Genomic DNA, 19201 nt, shown 5'->3' on the forward strand with positions numbered 1-19201 from the left:
TTCTGGTTAGCTATGGCTTAATCCTTTTCCCGACTAAAATAATTCACAGTATCTTTTCACATGATGGCTAAAAGAGAGTTTTCAGTTACACTAGGTAAACAACTCAAGTAGATAATTCAGGTGGAGATTTTCACTCTGAGGTCCTGGTTATTTGATTTAGCCATGTGCATAAAATAGGAAAACACATACTGAAGCCAGCTGATGCTGTGACGGCCACACCTGTACTTTGAAAATATTCAAAGGAAATCAGACAGTTAACCAGGTTTTAGAACTGTAAATTTTAAAGTTTTTTTTTTAATTAAAAACAAAAGCCAGGTGCAGTGGTACACACCTGTAATGCCAGCTACTCTGGAGGCTGAGGCAGGAGGATCCCAAGTTCAAGGACAACCTAAGCAATTTAGCAAGTCTCAAAATAAAAACAAAATGGGCTGGGATGTAGCTCAGTGGTAAAGCACCCCTAGGTTCAATTCCCGTATCAAAAACAAAAACAAAAACAAAATAAAACAAGCACTAAAAACTCACACAAGAATGGCAATTTACAATAGTAACAAGCTCCAGAAACCAAGGTGAATTCCAAATGACCCTTTTATTTGTGCTATGTAGACACAGCAGCAGTAACACTGACTGGTTTAAATTCTTAAGTTCCTTTTGCTTATTCTGTATATATTTTGTAGTTATGGCAGTAATGGATAATGATAAGAAGTACTTCAAAGACAAAGCAAAGAAATGAGATTAATCATTTTTTTATAAAATTTCATATCCACATATTTTTCCATGCTTGATAAGGAATATTTCAGATACATTAATTATGAGAAAAATGGAAAGTGTATTTATTATATTTTATTGAGATTCTCTGATAATTATCTGGAACAAAAATATATACACTGTGGATATGAACTTCTGTTTAGTATAAAGTAGACAGCTTTAAAGTACTTTATGTTATAAAAGATATGATAGGGAATTATGTCTGTAAATGGATCAAAATAATTGCTGGCTATAAATAACTATAATTAACTAGTTTAAAGATTATTTCACTAGTCCAAAGAATGAGAATTTGCATTTCCATTTTTCAAAAGGTCAAAAGGTTTAATGGCTTAATATGCACACATATACCTAATTAAGAAACCTGTATTAATAAAGATGCATTTAAAATTCCTGATTTTTGATTCAAAATATTTAAAAATAGGATTCAAAATTATAATAAACAAATTATTGGATAAAATTTGAAATCTTTATGATGAAATATTTATGACTGAGTTATATTTTTTATAACTGATACATTTTGCAAGATCACAGAAAATTGGAATTCATTCATTCAACAAATACAGGAGCTTCAAAAGTAGGGGGACATAAGATAAACTTATTTTTTTAACAGTATTTAATTGTACTTTAAAAAAAATTGCATTCTAGAATAAAATATTCCATATCTTTTTTTGTCAGCCTCTAGATACCTTTTTAGATGAAGTACCTCCAAATATAAAGCAAAAAGGCCAATTGTTACTCTGGAAAAATACAATAGATATATTACTGAGTAGGCTAAACGTCTGGAGAAATGATCCCTTCAAGGCATTTGTAACTTGACAACACTTATATCGAACATATTATTTGAAAACATAACATATAATTTGAAAAGCTTTCTTGGATGTATTTGTGAGGGGTCCACTGGATGTCAGGCACTGTATCGGGCACTGGGCTTACTGGTGAGCAGATATGGCTCCTCTCTGACACAAATTGCCATCTGCCGTGGCACAGAGCATACACTGCCCTAGAACTGGATAAAAAATGACATCTATAATACTTTCACAGCAACATTAAGGATGAAAGTAGCCATTAAGAATGAATGAGGACTGGGGTTGTGCCTCAGTGGTAGAGCGCTTGCCTAGCATGCATAAGGCTCTGGGTTTGATCCTCAGTACCACATAAAAATAAAATAAAGGTATTATGTCTACCTGTAACTAATATATATAGGTATCATATATGAAACATTAATATATGTATGAAACATTATTATAGAATATATCATATATATATGAAACATTAATGATGAAAGTAGCCATTAAGAATGAATGAGGTCTGGGATATCACTCAGTTGGTAGCATGCTTGCCTTGCATGCACAAGGGCCTGGGTTCAATTCCCAGCACCACGTACACACAAGAGTGAATGAGTAAATTAATGAACAAAAGGAAAGGAAGAAGGGAGAGAAAAAGGAAGAAAAAGGCAGGCAGGCAGTTCAGCCTAGTAGAATCAGAAAACTGGCAGAACTCTTAGATGTCATCTAATTTGGTGAATCAATCATAGTTGTGCACTGGCATCACCTGAGGAGCTGTTCAAGTTAAATATTCAAGACCCTATCCCAAAGGCTGGGAAGTAGCTCAGTGGAAGAGTTAGCAACTTAGCAAGCACAAGGACCTGGAGTCCATCTCTGCTACCAAACAAAGCACAGAAACTCACCCTGAACCTACTGCATTGAAACCTCTGTGTATGTGTATTTTGAAAAAGGTTCATAGGCGTTTATGATGAAATTGTTTGGTTAACATGCACTGGGTTATACAATTTTCTCATTTTATTTATGAGGAAATGGCTTACGGAAGTTGAGACTGACCCCAAATAACACAACTAATCATACGATAGTCTGAGTTTTCTGATTTTCAGAAAAAGGCTGCAGAAAAACTTGTCTCTTTCTGTGTTATTATAGTATATCACCCTACTACTGTTCCACTCAAGAAGAAACTGGATAAGTAGACAAAGTACTTTGTTAAAAGTTCTTGAACCAAAGAGAAAAAGTCAGTGTCTACAGACAGCATAAAAATAACAAAAGAGATCCATCATACACCATAGAGTAACCAGTTGTTTCCTGCTTAAACAACCAAGTCAAGCTAGTTTAAAACACTCCAAATGTCATTACTCCTATCAGCTTCTCACTTCAGCATTGCAATGAATAATAATTTTGGTTTCCATGGGTAAGGAGGGGGAGAGGAAGAGAGTGATTTTTTCCTTAAAATTCAGAGGTTAAAAAAAAAAAAGATACATTTCCAGTCCTTCAATATGGAGAAAGTGTGGTCTGCTTTTAACACATTTGGCAGGACTTGAGGACATGTTTTTGGCTATTAGCCTGCCAAGCTGTTTAAGCTTATAGAAGGCCCACAAAGGGAACTTGTATGATTAAGTTGGTTAAACACAAACATCTTCTCTGTATATTTTACTCCCTCCTTTCACATTCACAAAAACATGAAAGGCTAAATAAAGTATTTCAGAATTAGGTGAGGGGGTAAGATGTTTATCACCTGAGGTCCTTTCTGAAGGCTTGTGTAAATGAGAACTAGGCAACTCAATGAAATGATTCATATGATTCTTGCAATGAACAAAGCTAAGCATCGGAAAGCAGTTCAAAATTCCTACAGAGCATATGAATTTTCTTACAAGAAACATCTGTGATTCTCTAATGCACTTCAGCCCTAACTATCTCCTTCTAAAAATTATGCAACAAGCATATATGTCAAGCACTGCACATACTTATTAATTACATAGTCACAGAAGAATTTAAGATGTCTTCTCTTTTTGACATACATTGTAACAAATACTTCAACACTAGAACACTAAATAGTGTTTCTACATAAAATCTAATAGTTCCCCAATGGTTCAGAAGATATATTTTAAAGCAAAACAAAATGCCACTTCATTTGGTCTCTTTTTACATTGCAAATAAGGAACTTAAATTATTCAAGCATGTACACAGCATAATTGGAAATATCAGTTACAGTTAACAAGTTATGAGTGTCTTCTTATTTTATTTGCTTGCCACTAAAATAAAAGAAACAAAAGAAGTACAAATGTCCTTGGTGACCCTATCACATGGCTTAAGTCAGTTTATTATCATTAGACTGAAGGAGTTGCATGTGTGTATGTGCTGACCTACAGAAAACAGCATTTTAACTAGGGCAGAGGAATTGGCCAATATTTCAACCCTAGTTACTGTGGATTTTGTAGCAATAGACCTGGATGGGTGGGTGTGTCTGGCAGGCTGGGGTGCTCAATTGGTGAAACATAAAATATTTTATCTCTAGCTGTGCAAATTTCCTCCAAAGAGGTTTGTTTAATTGAGAGACAGTATCCAAGGATAATGGGGAGGAAAAGAAAAACTCTTTTAAGTATAGGTTGATGGGTGCTTCTTCATGGTACCCTCCTCTACTAAGACCAAACTCACCTCTGAAATTTGATCGAAAGCCTCCACCACTATTAGTAACTAGTCAGACTTTGGTTTTAGACAGAAATCTAACTTCCAGGATCTCGGTGATCCTTAGTAGCCTGGGTTAATTTCAGCTGTCTCTACAGGGGCTACATGAACCATGGCATTTACAAATTTGGATTATATAGCACTACTTATTACATAATGGAAGATTTCCAAAAACACCAGAAGAGATGTTGGCATTTATGCAAGTCAACTACTGTTCAACCCAAAGAAGAACTATATTCTATAGGATGTTTTTGCCAGGATTGAAAGAGCCTATGTAAAAATACCTTAATTTGGACCATCTTAGCACCTCATCATTGGATCCCTCTAGCTCTGGGTGTTATATTTCAGGTGGGCCAAGAAACCACCCTGGGAACATAACTCCCCAGTCCTATTACCAACCCATTCACTACTTGAGAATGTATATTTTCTCTTTTCAGATTTAATAAGTCAAATATATCTGTTAGCTATTAAAAGATTTAAGCTACCACAGTTTTGAAAGGTTTCAGCATTCAGAAATTTCAAGCCTACAGAAGAGGCAGATTTGGGTTAGTTTTTGCAGGATGGTGAAATTATTTGCTAGTTCCTCCTCTATTAAGAATGTTCTTATTAATCCCTCTGTACCCTTTCAATATATATATTTTTTAATACCTCTTCATGGACCTATAAAAAGAAAAAAAAAATCAGAGGACTTTAAAGAAAAGACAATGTATCAAGTGGTATCTAATGACTTATAAAGATAATTATAATGATAGGTACCTGAAGAGAAAAAAACAAAACAAAACTTGAAAACATAGCTACTTATAATATGCTATCAGATAACATTTCCCCCCCATTTTCTCCTTTGTGGAAATCCAAACTATATTACAATGTTTCTTTAAAATTTCTTTATTAAAAAGTTCCTTGTGCTTGCTCAAAGCATCCTAAAAAACTAGAGCCAATATTGTATCACACTAAGTCGTGGCTACTTTATATTAGACTTTTTTTTTTTAAAGGCAACACAAATGGAGGAAAAGGTGGTTGTAAAAAAACATCACAGGAAACCAAATAGCCTTTATTTAAATTAAAAGCAATCACAGCCTGATTCTTGGAACACACTTAGAAATGCTTTTTGGCATGCAGCTGCTACATGCCGCCAATATTGTGTGTAATTGGAAACATTTCAAACAGAATTGTTACCAAAGTCAAAGACCATAATTGTGAGCTGTGGGATCAGTGCCTCAGATAAAAGGGCGGCTGAATGAGTGCACAGTACAGAGGAGTCCACGCGCACCGGGCTGTGTCTAACTGTAGTATTTCCACCACATTATTGACAAACCTTTCTTTCAGACTCAATGAGAAAAGAAGGACTCAGAGAAAAGCTGGTGGATGCTATAAATCAGCAACTGGGACAAAACTCTTAAAAGGAGTCTATGACTTCAGTACCAGAACAACTGAAATAACACAGCCCTTACTTTTTTCCTTAAGTGTAATCCACCAGAAATGAAAAGCATCTCTCCCAAGAGTTTACCTCAAATCTACCAGTGGGGGAGGGAAAGGGAAGCAACTACACTTTAATTGATCAGTTGATTTTTAGGGTCATTTAGGACCAAACCTGGGGGCAAGAGGAGTTAAATAAAGGTAAATGACAGTTGCTTGCTCCTTTATGGCTTCAAGTTTTAAAATGTTTACATTGGCATCTGTCTTGCTGGATTTTTAACTTCTTTTATTTTAAAATCTCTCTTTATAGGAAAATTAACCTGGAAGGGTGTAATCATTTCAGGCGAGGCAATCATTCTTGTTCCTAGAGAGATTCCTTCAAAAGTGACCAAAACACATTTAGAGTTTAGTCTAAATTGCGAGCACAAACCAGGACACAGGAGAAATTGAAATCTCCCCCCCCCCAGTAACTGGAAATAGTCAGGGTTAGTGGACCAGCAGCTCAGCTACAGCACTTGGAAAAATTGTGTCATTCTGGCACAGAGAAATGATCTGATTACTCTGTCATATCTCTGCACCAGAAGTGTCATGACATCAGCGCACTCCGACTTGTAAAGCATGTCTTTTCTTTCCTTCAGGAGAGAGGGGAAGCAGGGATACAAAGGCTTAGGATTCCCCAAGCCATTTCAGGCCAGGCCTTTTCTACTGCTCCAAAACATTCATTCACCAACACATATGGCGTTAGCCTCTTGACTTCAGTCCAGTATGACCCTGAAATAAGAGGTGCAGTTGCTGGTTACATTATGCTTGTGTATGTCTACAGGTAGAGAGCTCCAAAGTCCAATGGGCTGCCACAGTTGCCCCACGTCCTCTTGGTCCCTGGCACTCTGAAACTCTGGCTCCGTGTGCTGCCTGAGATTTCGAGGAACAGCAACAATGCAGGGACTTGGCACCAGGATTACTGTACCTTCCTCTCCCAACTGGCTTGCTCACACAGACCTTGTAAAGGCATTAGTGTGCAATATGGCAACACTCTATTCAGAGACCAGAGGAACAAGAAGTGATGGTGCCTCAGAATACCAACCAACCAACCAGCCAAGAAACAATTCATTTACCTCCCCAACTCCTCTTTATTGTGGAACGATTACAGATTTAAGCAATTTTAACATTCTCATACTAGAGTTAAACAAGCATTATTATTTTATATAACATGGAAAAAATAGAGAGAGCTGTTTTTCCAAGGGGTAGGGGTCTGCCCTGTTCAAGTAAAATCTTTAACATTTCTATGCACAGATGGGAATCGCTTTGACTTTTAAAATTACTTTCCCTCCTTAAAGGAAAGATTTACTCTTTATATACTACTTTAACAAAGGAATTAAATGTATTAACTAGAATACAAGTAAATGATAATCTTTACTTCAAATTGTTTCCCCCTAATATTAGACAATCCAAAACACATGTAGAGGCCTCAAATAGTTAATTAGTTACTGGAAGATAATTTTGAAAAAGTCTTATTCCATTTCATGAGTATTACATTCAAAATACTCAATATAATCTCATAATATTCAACTTTTTGTATTTCACTTTCAAGCAATTATATATTTTAGAGAAATGATCTTCCCATGATACTTTTTAAACTAATATGTCAATTTATTTTAAAATTCCTTAAGGAAGTTACAAAATTTAAACTTTTTTGGTCTTATCAGAGTTATGTTTGGAGAAAACATTAGGACCAACTCTGTAATAGTTAAGCTATTAACTCTATGTGGGTTCCTTCTCTTTTCAGCTCATATTAGATTTTATTTCCATGACCTGAGCTGATTCATTACAACCCCTTTTATTGTAGAGACAAATGGTGATCCCATGGACTTTGATTATAAAAACACAATAAACTTTTTAAGCTTCATTGGTACTACTGGCGGAACTGATTGAATCTGTCACTTTAGTAAAATATATCACTTTTCTTCTAAAAATCTCTGAATCCACAGACTCACTCAGTGGTAAATCACCAATTAGTACCAAATTAAGGATGGAAAAATTAATTTACTAAGCCCATTCATTCATGTCGCTGTATTTATCTCAATGCACCATCCAGTTTTTCTCCTCCCTCCTCCTTTCCTTTTTTCCTTCCTTCCCTCCTGACCTTATTCATAAGTATGCACCACTATGTTAGTCATGACTTATTAGAGTTTCTTGAGCTCATCAGTAAGTGTGTTAACCCTTAACTGTGGGTAACATCCATTTATTTCTAGCACCTTTCAGTTTTAATATGTAGAACACATGCATTGTTAACCTTTAAATCCTTTGTATAAACATTTCTGGAAGAGCTTGTAAAATATCTCCTTCTGTGTTTCCTGACTCACCAGTTGATGGCATTTAGAACCCCTCTGGTACCAGCAGGTGCTGTATTTTGCTTTCTTCAGACTCCAGCTGGCTACAATGACAGATTTCTGTCCTAGGCCAAGCCCAGCCACCTAGGCTAGGACCACATTGGAGGCAAAATGAACCGGTCTCCACCAGACAGCAAGATAAATGGCTGCTGTTTAAGTTTAAAATCCCCTGGTGGGAGTAAATATTGTTCCAGGGAAAGAGGCTTGACAAATATTGCATCATCCTTACAGAGCTGTCTTGATTAAAATAGAATTTTTAGATTCAATTGGTGCTTAATTCAAAATATATCTATCTTGCTGTCATGGGATCCCTCACTCCATTCCTGGAGTCTGAAAACAGACATATTGTTGGGAATGGTCAAACAAGGTTGCTGCCCCCCCAAGGGGCTAGAGTCCCACTCTTGATAATAGAAGGCCAGGCTGAACATTGACACTTCACTGAGGATAATGGAGACAGCAAAGGCTTAGTGGGAAAAGGCCAGTTGTCACCTAAGTGACAGGCAACAGCTGAGCTCACACATCTGGAGCCCGGACTAGGGCAAACATTAGCAATCCTCATGGCAGTCTACACCTTGGGCCAGTCTGAAGAGACAGATGGAAGTTCCCTTTACTCCAAAAGTACATTTAAAAATATCTGATGGTGAACCATGTCAATTACATAACATTAATGGCAGACAGAGTCTTTCCAAGTGCTGATTAAAATGAGGCAGTACACAAAACTCTATGCAGGCACAGATACAAGATCCATTCCATTAAGTATAATTTGTCCTTCATAAACCTATCCTGAAAGCCACAAGAATATACATCCTTTATATAATACAAATGCATCTGGAGTCCGCAGGAGAGACAAGGTCTTTACATGTCCTTTTCCTTTAGGCCGGTTCTCCTGGTACATTCTTCACCTTGTTCATGGCTGCAGTTCTGCCTCTGATAGTCTTTAAAATCAGCAGCAAAACGTGTTTGGCTTGTGATTTCTGAATCCTCTATAGACAAGCTGGAACTCACTATGGTGCCAGCAGTCCTCCGGACCTCCCCAGGCCCCTCCTGCGCCTGCCCGTCAACTCTACCCCCCACCCTTTCAGCCTCCTGAAGACAATCTGTGGACAATTTCCCCAAAGTCCCAAAAATAACACGGTGCTGCCAATAGTCACTGGCGATGCCATTTGTTTTTCTTAGCGGGCAATGAAAATTTAACAGCTTTCTGGGGCATCCTGGGTCCTGCTCCTGGTAATTATTAACATGCCTAGTTTCTCCAACTTTTTCGGCCTAGAGGAAGAAAGACGCTCCCATTTTTCTTCATGTAACATGCTGCATTCAGAAAACATCACCGAGACCGAGGGAAATCTGCTGTACCCCTGCCAAAAAGCAATCGGCCCTTTCCCCAGCGCTAGGAAAGAACCAAGACCCTCCCTCCGGACGCCAGTAGGTGACAGGCTATACTCAGTGGCAGAGACATGCCAACGCATCCTTGCCTTCCCGCGCCCCGCATCGCCCCTACTCCCGAGCCACCGCACCGGTTTCTAACAGGAGAGAGATCAGGGGAAGCATTGGATGTGATGCAGCAAACAGAAGCCATACGGGCAGCCTATCTGAACCCGTCTTGGTGCTGCAGTCCAGTACCTGCTTTCACTGTCTACACAGCCCCCCAAACAAGTATGCTCTATCTTCCTTATTTTCTGCTACACCATCCTAGTCTGGGTGTCACATATTCCCCGGGCTGACAGCAAAGGTGCCTCGGCCCCAGCACTGCGGCGCTCTCCCAGTACCTCCACGCCGCACCCCGCTCTGCAGAGCCTGCCAGAAGTCCGGCTCCTACTCACCCCACGCCTGGGAGAGCGAACTCGTTTGGACAGTCCTCGGTGCCTCGGCGGGTCTGCAGAGATGCGGTGGCAGCTTCAAGGCTGGGCGAGGGTGCGCAGCACGCGAATCATCCAGAGCCCAGAAAGTCACCGTGCGAGCCGCTGTCTCTGGGAAGTCAGCGCAGGCAGCGAGAGGCTGGCATGCTCTGGGCGCGCTGTCGGGCGGCTGCGGCCGCGGGAGGCGGCGCGGGCGCGGGCTGCTAGCAGAGTGCGCTCGGGTCCAGAGCCCCGCGCCGCCGAGCCGCCGCGCACCCCGCCCTCTGCTGTCCGGACTCGGCGCGAGCAAAAACGCGGATCGGATACCGCCGCAGGATCGAGGCCGCTGGGCGCCCGCCCACGCGCTCCCCGGCTCGGCCCAGAGAATAGCAAGGTCGGTGCCCTGATCCGTCTGGGGCCCGGATGCAAGGCGGCGAGTGGGATGTGCTTTCGGGAAGCGAACTAGGCAGGGACTGGCTCCGCGTGCAGGAACTGGAGGAGCTGGAGACCCGTGAGCTGCTGGAAGTTCACCGAGGCGCGGCCCGGGTTCTCAAGTGCAGCGGCGGTGTCTTCTCTGCCCCGCCCCCGATTTTATGCCTTTTTTTTTTTTTTTTTTTTTTTAATTTAAAACAATAATCCAGATGGGTTGAAAGACAGGAAGGGTGAAGGGGGAAAAGGGACAAACTCAATTTCCTCTGATCAAACAGTTTTGTGGGGAGGTGCCTATTAGGATTCCTTTTCCTTTAGTGTGTGTGTGGAGGGGACTAAACTCATAGATCCTTCTGGCGCGTCTCGCCCAGCTGCGGATCCACTTGGACTCGATCCTATCTCGTGTGGTCTCTCAGTCTGAACCAAGTCTCGACCTTCAAACCAAAGAGTGATAGTTCAGAGCAAGAAGTCACAAATTCAGCCTATAGTCCGTTCCCTTCCCATCCGTAACGTCCCAGGTCATTTCAAAATTCAGCGTGGTGAGGGCATGGGAGAACCTCAGCTGATCTCAGTGTCCCGACCCTAACCCAAAATAACTTGGCGACACTTAATGCTGTGTTCGAAGCGTTGATTCGATGAAGAGGATCATTTTCATCCACCAAATCGCTCTCCGTGTTTTCAGTCTGCCCAATTCCCAGGGCTGGGCTCTCAGGCACGTTAGCCCACGCCCACGTTGAACTAAGCTCAGCCTGTTTGAAAGTTCTGCCTTGACATTTGCGTCGTGTTAAACCTTCGAACCACCTACCCCCAGCAGTTCCAGATCAGTGGAGTCTCATACTGTGTGGGTACTATTTCCCCGGAACTGCAGAGGGCAGACCCCAACGGCAGCTGGTAACCCCAACTTGACAGGTGTCTCTGCAAAATTGGAGCCTTGTTGACCTCTCCATCCTTTCCACAACTCTCTTAGATGCAGTATCATCTTCCAGGAAGATAAGGGTGTATATTTTGGGGTGGAGGGAGGGTGGTGTTAATTTATGCAACTTTTTACCGCTTTAAGAAATTTCAAAACCGTCAATTTTAGAGCTTTTCAGAGCAGCAAGTCTCTTTGATTTTCATTGGTAATAAAGCAAGAGAATGCACAGCAAAGATGGAGGAGTTGAAAAGTAGGCTGTAAGGTGGTAACAGCTTAAGGCAAATGGAGGAGGAAACTGCCCAAATTTGGACCTCAGTCTGTGCTCTGTAGTTCTGAGTCTGACTCAAATCTCCATACACTATGAAATTGTCCAGACACCCAGGAAGGGCAGATCACTGAAAAAACAGGACTGCAGCTTTTGAAATAACTCCACTTTCTAGTGGGTTTTGCAGCTGATGAGAATGTGAGGAAGAACATGCTAGGCTATATTGTTCTTCAGGATTTTGTTGAAGTTGGCCTTTTAAATTGTGTGTTTATCTTGCTATGGATACACTTTTTTTTTTTTTTTTCTTTTTGGCACCAGGGATTGAACCAGGGGCACTTAACCACTGAGCCACATCCCCAGGCTGCTTTTATTTTTTATTTTGAGACAGGGTCTTGCTAAATTGCTTAGGGCCTCCTTAAGTTTCTGAAGTTGGCTTTGAACTTGCGATCCTCCTACCTCAGCCTCCTAAGCAGCTGGGATTACAAGAAAGCACCACTCACCCGGCTGAAACACTTTTCTTAAGGAATAAACTTGTAGCTTCTAACTAACCTCCAGAACTGCCCAAGAAAACTGACAAAATGATTTCTTTCACCCACAGAAGTGATGAAGATTTATACTTTCATTGACAAAGAGTAGACTTTATTAGCCTCCTTGGCTAATCAGTCTTCTAGTGAAAGTAGTTTCCAACAAATTGAATGACAAGGGGAATGAAATCAGGAGGATGTTATCATTTAATCTCTGTGGTCTCCTCTTCATGGGAAGGTACTCTTCCATGGGCCGTGAGGTGGTACACAGAGTTAGGTAAGCATAGCTCATGGAGAAGATAGTCTGCACTTAGACTTCCTTGTTAAAAGTGCTACTGTCTTATAGTAAGAAAGTACCAGAGGACTTAAAGTTCTACACTGACTTCAAAAAGATTTTTTACTGATCATCTATTATGTTGAGCAAACATGCTAGGCATGTAGGTGTAAACAGTTGTTCTCACAGGAGGCTTATTGCCTCCTTGGAAAATAAGCCAAGGGAAAGCATCTTGGGATTCAGTGCTCATGGGAATACTTGGTTTTCAATCAGGACTCCCATGGGTCCTTGGTAAGTATATGTGTGTTATGGTTTGGATGTGAAGTGTCCCCAAAAAGTCACATGTGAGACAATGCAAGAAGATTCAGAGGAGAAATTATTGGGTTGCGAGAGTCTTAACCCAATTGGTGATTTAATCCTGATAGGGATTAACTGAGTGGTAACTGAAGTGGTAGAGTGTGGCTGGAAGAGGTTGGAATTGGGGTGTAACTTTGGGTATACATTTGTATCTGGCCAGGGGAGTCTTTCTCTGCTTTCTGATCATCATGTGAGCTGCTTTTCTTTGCCATACTCTTCCTCCATGATGTTCTGCCTCGCTTTGAGCTCCAAGGAATGGAGCCTGCTGTCTAAGGACTAATACCTCTGAAACTGTGAACCCCCAAATAAACTATTCCTCCTCTACAGTTGTTCTGATTGGGTCCTTTAGTCACAGCAACGAAAAAACTGACTAAAAGTGATAGTCCAAGGTCAGGGTGGCCCAGCTTCAAATCTCTACTCTGTCTTTACCAAACAGAGCTTGAAGTAATGTTGTTAACCTGCTTATGCTTAGTTTCTCACTTTTAAAGGAGGATAATAATATCCAACTCAGGAAACAGTTGCGAGGAGTAAATGCCAAAAAGACTTAAATAGCAGAAAGTTCATATAATGCCATTTTATAGGGACATCTCTCACAACCACCCTTCTCTAATGCAAAGTCTCACGAAGTAGGAAAAGAAAGTCGTTCTCCCCTAATTTAATCTGTGATAGTATTCTTCATTGTGAACTATGAAGTTGCTCCTGAGTGTCTTTTATTAGTGATGTTCTTTCACTTCTTTATCTTTATGAATAAACATGATACTGAACCTTTTATAAATAAGTCCATTCACTTAGAGAATGTCTCCTTTTCTTTTAAACCTTGATATCAATTTTTTTTAAAAAATGGTTTTTGATTTGTATTCTCCTAAAAATTGCATGTTGAAGTCCTTATGTCCAGTACCTCAGAATTGACCTTATTTGGAGATAGGATCTTTTCAGAGATGATCAAGTTAAAATGAAATCACTAGATTGAGCCCTAATCCAATACGACTGTTGTCCTTATAAAACGGAAAATTTGGAGACAGGCCTGCACACAGGAAGAACACCATGTAAAGATGAAGGCAGAGATAGGGTGATGTTTCTATATGCCAAGAACACCAAAGATTGCCAACAAATTCCCAGATGTCAGGGGAGAGACATGGAGTAGATTTTTTTCCTCATTGCTTTCAGAAGGAGCCAACTTTACCCACAGCTTCATTTCAAACTGTCTTTCTTAATTGTGAGACAATAAATTTCTATTGTTCAGGCCACCCAGTTTGTAGTGCTTTGTCATAGCAGCAACAGCAAATGCATAGGATATTCAGCCAAGTCATGCTGTGAAAGTCTCCTGGCTCACCCAAGAGTACTTTCACTGGAGATGAAGAATTCACAACAGCTTTGACTGCAAACTTGGGTTCTTTAACATGCAAGAACCTGATAGTGTTGACAGTCCCTGTTTGATTCCCAGGCCTGATTAATTCTTACTGTTTGCTTCATTCTGTTCCCTGTGTCTCTTGGTCCTCCACATCTGGGACTCCTTTACATGACCTGCAGACTCAGCCCCGCCCAGTGTTTGGAGGGAGAATCAGTCCTGACCCTGGAGCGATCAGCCAAGGCTTAGCTGTAAGGTATGTTCCTGTGCTAAAAATCCTTCATAGGCTTCCCAGGGCTTTCAGGACAAAGTGCATGCTCCTTGGATTAGTTGAAAAGGTCCTTCTTGTTTGCACTTTGCCTATCTCTCCAGTTTATTTTCCTACGACTCCCCACCCTTGTTTGCTCTAGCCATATTAAACTATTTACAGTTCTTCAAAAGCATCAAGCTTTTTTATGCTTCTGTGCTTGAGCTACCTAGAAAGTTACCCACTGATAACTGCCCTCCTTATTAGCTAATTCCTGCTTACCCTTTAAAATTCAACTCAAATATCACCTTCTTGATCCATGCATGTATTTGTTGTTTGGTCTGACCAGCATGTTTCTCCTTCTCTGTAAGGCCCTGGATTTCCTTTGGGAAACCACCTTTCCCCACTGTCAGTTCACATGGTTGAGTCAGAAACTCATCCCTGGTTTTGGGGTTAGGAGCATGTGACCCAGACCTGGAAGATGATAGCACTGAGTTCCCCTGATCAAAAGCTTAGTTCAGAGATGGTCTTGCAGGGATTTGTGTGAGTGCTTTTAGGAATTCCACAACAAATTGAACAAATATTTATTTTTCACATACATACCAGCCACCTCTGCTGGGAATTTAATAGAAAACTAAAGTCTTTAGATCAGTGGATTTTATGTGCATAGACAGGAGACATTTGCTTATTCTTTTGTATAGATGGGAAGACAGGTCTAGGTTTCAGAAGCCATTTTGCCACCATGTAAAGCCCGAGCATGAAGCAAGCATAAGGAGCACACAAATGAGAGATAAAGAGGGACCAGGACCTGATTCATGGTTTGATCTCTTGGATCAACCCTATCTAAAAACAAATTACCACTGAACTTTTCAGGTTAGGTCAATATTTTGTTTATGTTGAAGCCAATTGGGGATTTAAATGCAAATTAAAGAGTACTGACTGATATGCCATTCCACCATTTAGATGCTACTTTTCTCTGTTCAAATTTCCATTCCTCTATCACTTCATTTATTTGATTATTTATAGCTGACCTTATTCCAAAAAAAATTTGAGCTCACAGTTTTTCAACAAGAGCAAATAGCAAGGTAACAACCTGAAAGTACTTATTAAAAAAAAAAAAAAAACCAAAAAACAGAAATTAGACAAATTCATATAGTTCACCCCATAAAGAATGGGACACAATTTAGTTTTCTGTTTTCTATCAGTCAATGTCACAAATTCTCATGCAATTGAAAAAAGCAGCCAAGATCAAACAATCCTATTAGAAGATGCAAAACTACTGCTAAGTCAGAGAGCAAAGAGAAGCACACCCATCCCAGATCCTCAAAAAGAAGATTCTAGAAAAATGAGAACAGTATCCTCAAGAATATCCTCACAGAGCACAAAACAATGTTGTTCCTAAGGCCATTTTTCAGAGCATCCCTCAATTCAATTCAATCCACTTTTCAGAAGGATCAATTTAATCACTCCACTTTGTGACAGGCACTTCACTGAGTATGGCAATTACAATAAAATGAACGGTCTAGAGTTCTGTGGTAGTGCATAGCAGGGCCAAACCACACAGTTGAAGCGGTGACGAGAGTTACGGAAGATTTCCTGGAAGAGGCACCTAAAAGATGAGCTAACTTAGAGAAAGGTGTTTGTGTGTGTGTGTGTGTGGGTGGGTGGGTGGGTGGGTGTGGGTGTATTTGTGTTCAAGCTTTTAAGGAACTTCTTGTGTGAAGGAGAGGAGGTGGATGCAAATAAGTTGAATCTAAGGAATTTGAAATATGTCCAATCTGGCTGTAGTTGGGGTGCCAGGGGAGAGTAGTGTTGTGGTGTGGATGAGTCTAGAGTGGTGGGCAGAGGGGTAAGGCATGCAGGAGCTTAAAAGCAGGGCATGTTTGGGGGTGAGGAAGATAGGGAGTTTCATTCTGGATGACAGTCTTCCAAACTGACTAGGAAGAAGCCAAAGAGACAGGAAGGAATCAGGGAAAAAGTGATATGAATGAATTCAGAAGAATACTGGAAGGGAGTCACACCTACCCTCTTTTGCTGTTTTAGACTGTGTAGGGCAAACTATGTCAGGTGTGGTCCCGGAGTTCTGTCAACCCGCTAAACTAAGAGGTTTGATGGAGGGCATCAGAGGGCCTGCTGGGTGGGCCTTGGGAACCTCGGGAGGGTTCACTGGTGTATAGAAGATCTATAAAGTGAATCAGCTAATGTGAATTCTCTTTAGGCCATCTCCCATGAATAAAATTTCACCAGGCTTTTGAGAGTTTGGCTGGCAGTGATCTTGAAACTATAATCCTCAGGCAATACTCAACTCTTCCATGTTGCTGGTTTAAAGAGGAATTGTGTATTTTAACAGTTAACTGAGACAACTTGATAATCTTTTCTGAAAATAGAGCCTACCCAGGACATATGCAAGAACTGAAGACCATTTTCCTCCTGCTCAGAGGTGAGTGGAGGGAGGACATTGGGTCAAGGTTCATTTCTCTGTCGCAGTAATCTTTGTAATTGTTGATTTTCTTTTTCACTGGGAAGGCTGCCTAATTCAACATTGTGACTCCAAAGCCTCACACAGCAACTGGAAGAGAGTAGATGCACAATCTTTTTGTTTATTTACTTTTTGCATTTAAATATTTAGTGCACATTAATGATACAGAATACGGATTTCATTGTATTGTATTTATGTATGCATGTAACATATTTTGATCATTTACACCTACCTATTACTTCACCCTTACTGTCTTCCCACATACCCTTCCTCTTCACTAATAGTTTGCTTTCTACATTCACGTCATCTCCCTGACCTCTCCCCACCCCCTTAGATTCCACATATGAGAAAACATGCACAACTTGTCTTTCTGAGTCTGGCTTATTTCACTTAATGTGATGATCTCCGGTTCCATTATTCCTGAAAATAACATGATTTCTTTTTTCTTTATGGAGAATAATATACCACTGTGGATATATGCCATATTCTCTTTATCCATTCATCTGTTGACAGGCACGTAGGCTGATTCTGCAACCTGGCTGTTGAGAACTGAGTGCACAACCAGTCTTGGATGAAGGGCTGGTGGGGAGAAGGAAGCTGGGTGGGATAGGTGGGGCTGGCTGGCCAGGCCTAGGAGGATTCATCAGCCAAGTCTCCCTAGGTCCAGATCATGCAGAACTCAGGGGCAGATTGTGGGCTAAGTGAAAGAGTAATTAGGGTTTAGGGGCAGAGTCTAACCTCTCAGGAAGTGTCAGGTTGTTACCATTTAACCAAAGGAACTAAGATTAAAGTGTGGCCAAATTAGGGATCGAGGTGAAATCCAATGTTGTCTACACTTGATGGGGCACAGTTGCAGCTTGGAGGAGACCCAGCGCCTCAGCTTTGGGGAACAAGATTAATTCCAGGTCTCCACCACCAAAATAGAGGGGTCGAGACTGGAGAATGGATTGGTGTTTTGTTTATTTTGGTTCTCTGATTCTGGCCTCCTTATTTATACTTCAAACCTGACACTACAGATCTCATGTACCTATGAGTCTGAGAGAAAAAATAAAGGAAAAATAAATGTAATTTTTGCTCTTAGTTATTAACCCTATTTTATTTCAGATCTTCTTTGTGCAATGTAGAGATACCCAAGACTGATTTGTTCATTTTGGCAGCTTATAAAAACTTAAAAGAGTGACATCATGGTTTCTAACATCCTTTCTAGAAATATCCTGGGTTAAATGTTGCTTTTTTTTAATCTAAAAAAAATCCTGCGACTTGTAACTGAGTCACTGAAGGAAGACTTAGATCAATCCTCTTTTTCTGAAACTCTAGGTTTTAGATTTTACTATGAATTCTCTCCTTTCTGGAAAACATTTTATAGTTCTTGCTTCAGAATGTTTCTTCTTCTGCTACTTTTGGCCCTAGGCTTATGGATCTTCTATAGATAGCTCATGACCATCCATAAATATTTCCAAGTATGACCTGCAATGTCTGAAGTAGTTTTCCCCTTCAGTAGTGCTGTTGCTGGAGCAGAGGTTCCCAGATATCTGAGTTCAGATAATTCCACAACTCCTAGTCATACCCTGAATGCATGATTTGTGGAGCATTAAAATAAAGTTCATAAGGAAAAAAATGTCATGCTAGGTAATGTGATTATGGGCTACATGTATAAAAAAGGAACAACTTTTAAATAGTGATTGCTAGATTTACACCTTACCTCTGAAGTTTTCCCCCCTATAGGTTAATATGAGGAATGAAGAATGTTACGTCTATATGCCATTCCTGGAGCAGGGAAAACAAACAAACAAACAAACAAAAACCCAAAAAACAAACAAACAAAAAAACACTATTGACTTCATTCACCAGCCCTGAAAATCCAGATGTGGCCGTCACTGGTGCAGAAGGGGCTGGGTGCAGCTTGGAGCAGCACTCATTTCTGGCCTAACCCTCTCAGCAGGGTGTGGTTTCCTGGTGAGTGAGAGCCATCCATGGGCCTAGAAATTAGCCTTTCATGTTAGTGTGCTAACCATGTGACTAGAACACATTCTCCTCTACATGACTGTCCTAAAGCATTAACAAAATAATGGGTCACTCATGATGTGATTGAGTGCAATGCATAAAGGAAATTAGTTTACTAAATCCATTAGGTTAAAAGGCAAATGGGAGACTGAAACAATAATCAAATGGTAATATTTTAATTTTCAGAATTAGTTCTCTGACAGGGAATTTCTCTTTTAATTTTCTTCCTACATTGTAAAATAATGAAGTTTAAGGAGTCTTAGAGAGAAATGGAGGAAATTAGGGTGCCACATAAATCAACACACCATCCTTTTGCTAGAGTTTCAGAGTTCTAACCTACTCTTGTTAAGAAGTACTATTTCAGCCACCAAAGCCCAATAATTCAATATGAAAAAAAGAACAAAAAAAAAAAAAAAAGGAAAAAAATTATCTTATGGAAATAAGGAGCTAAAAATGTAGAGTCAAAGAATCAGGAATAAATTTTC

General features: G+C 40.3%; 1 protein-coding gene across 1 annotated transcript in view; it reads right to left on the reverse strand.

Moving 5' to 3' along the window:
- The window catches only part of Prickle1 (prickle planar cell polarity protein 1), a 106038-nt gene extending 95924 nt beyond the window's left edge, over positions 1-10114 (reverse strand). Inside the window, exon 1 of the mRNA XM_047551298.1 lies at positions 9862-10114. The gene's annotated coding sequence lies outside the window, so the exon portion shown is untranslated. The remainder of the gene's footprint in view (positions 1-9861) is intronic.
- Between the last annotated feature and the right edge of the window lie 9087 nt (positions 10115-19201).

Source organism: Sciurus carolinensis, chromosome 4 (assembly GCF_902686445.1).
Source record: "Sciurus carolinensis chromosome 4, mSciCar1.2, whole genome shotgun sequence".
NCBI classification, from domain to species: domain Eukaryota; kingdom Metazoa; phylum Chordata; class Mammalia; order Rodentia; family Sciuridae; genus Sciurus; species Sciurus carolinensis.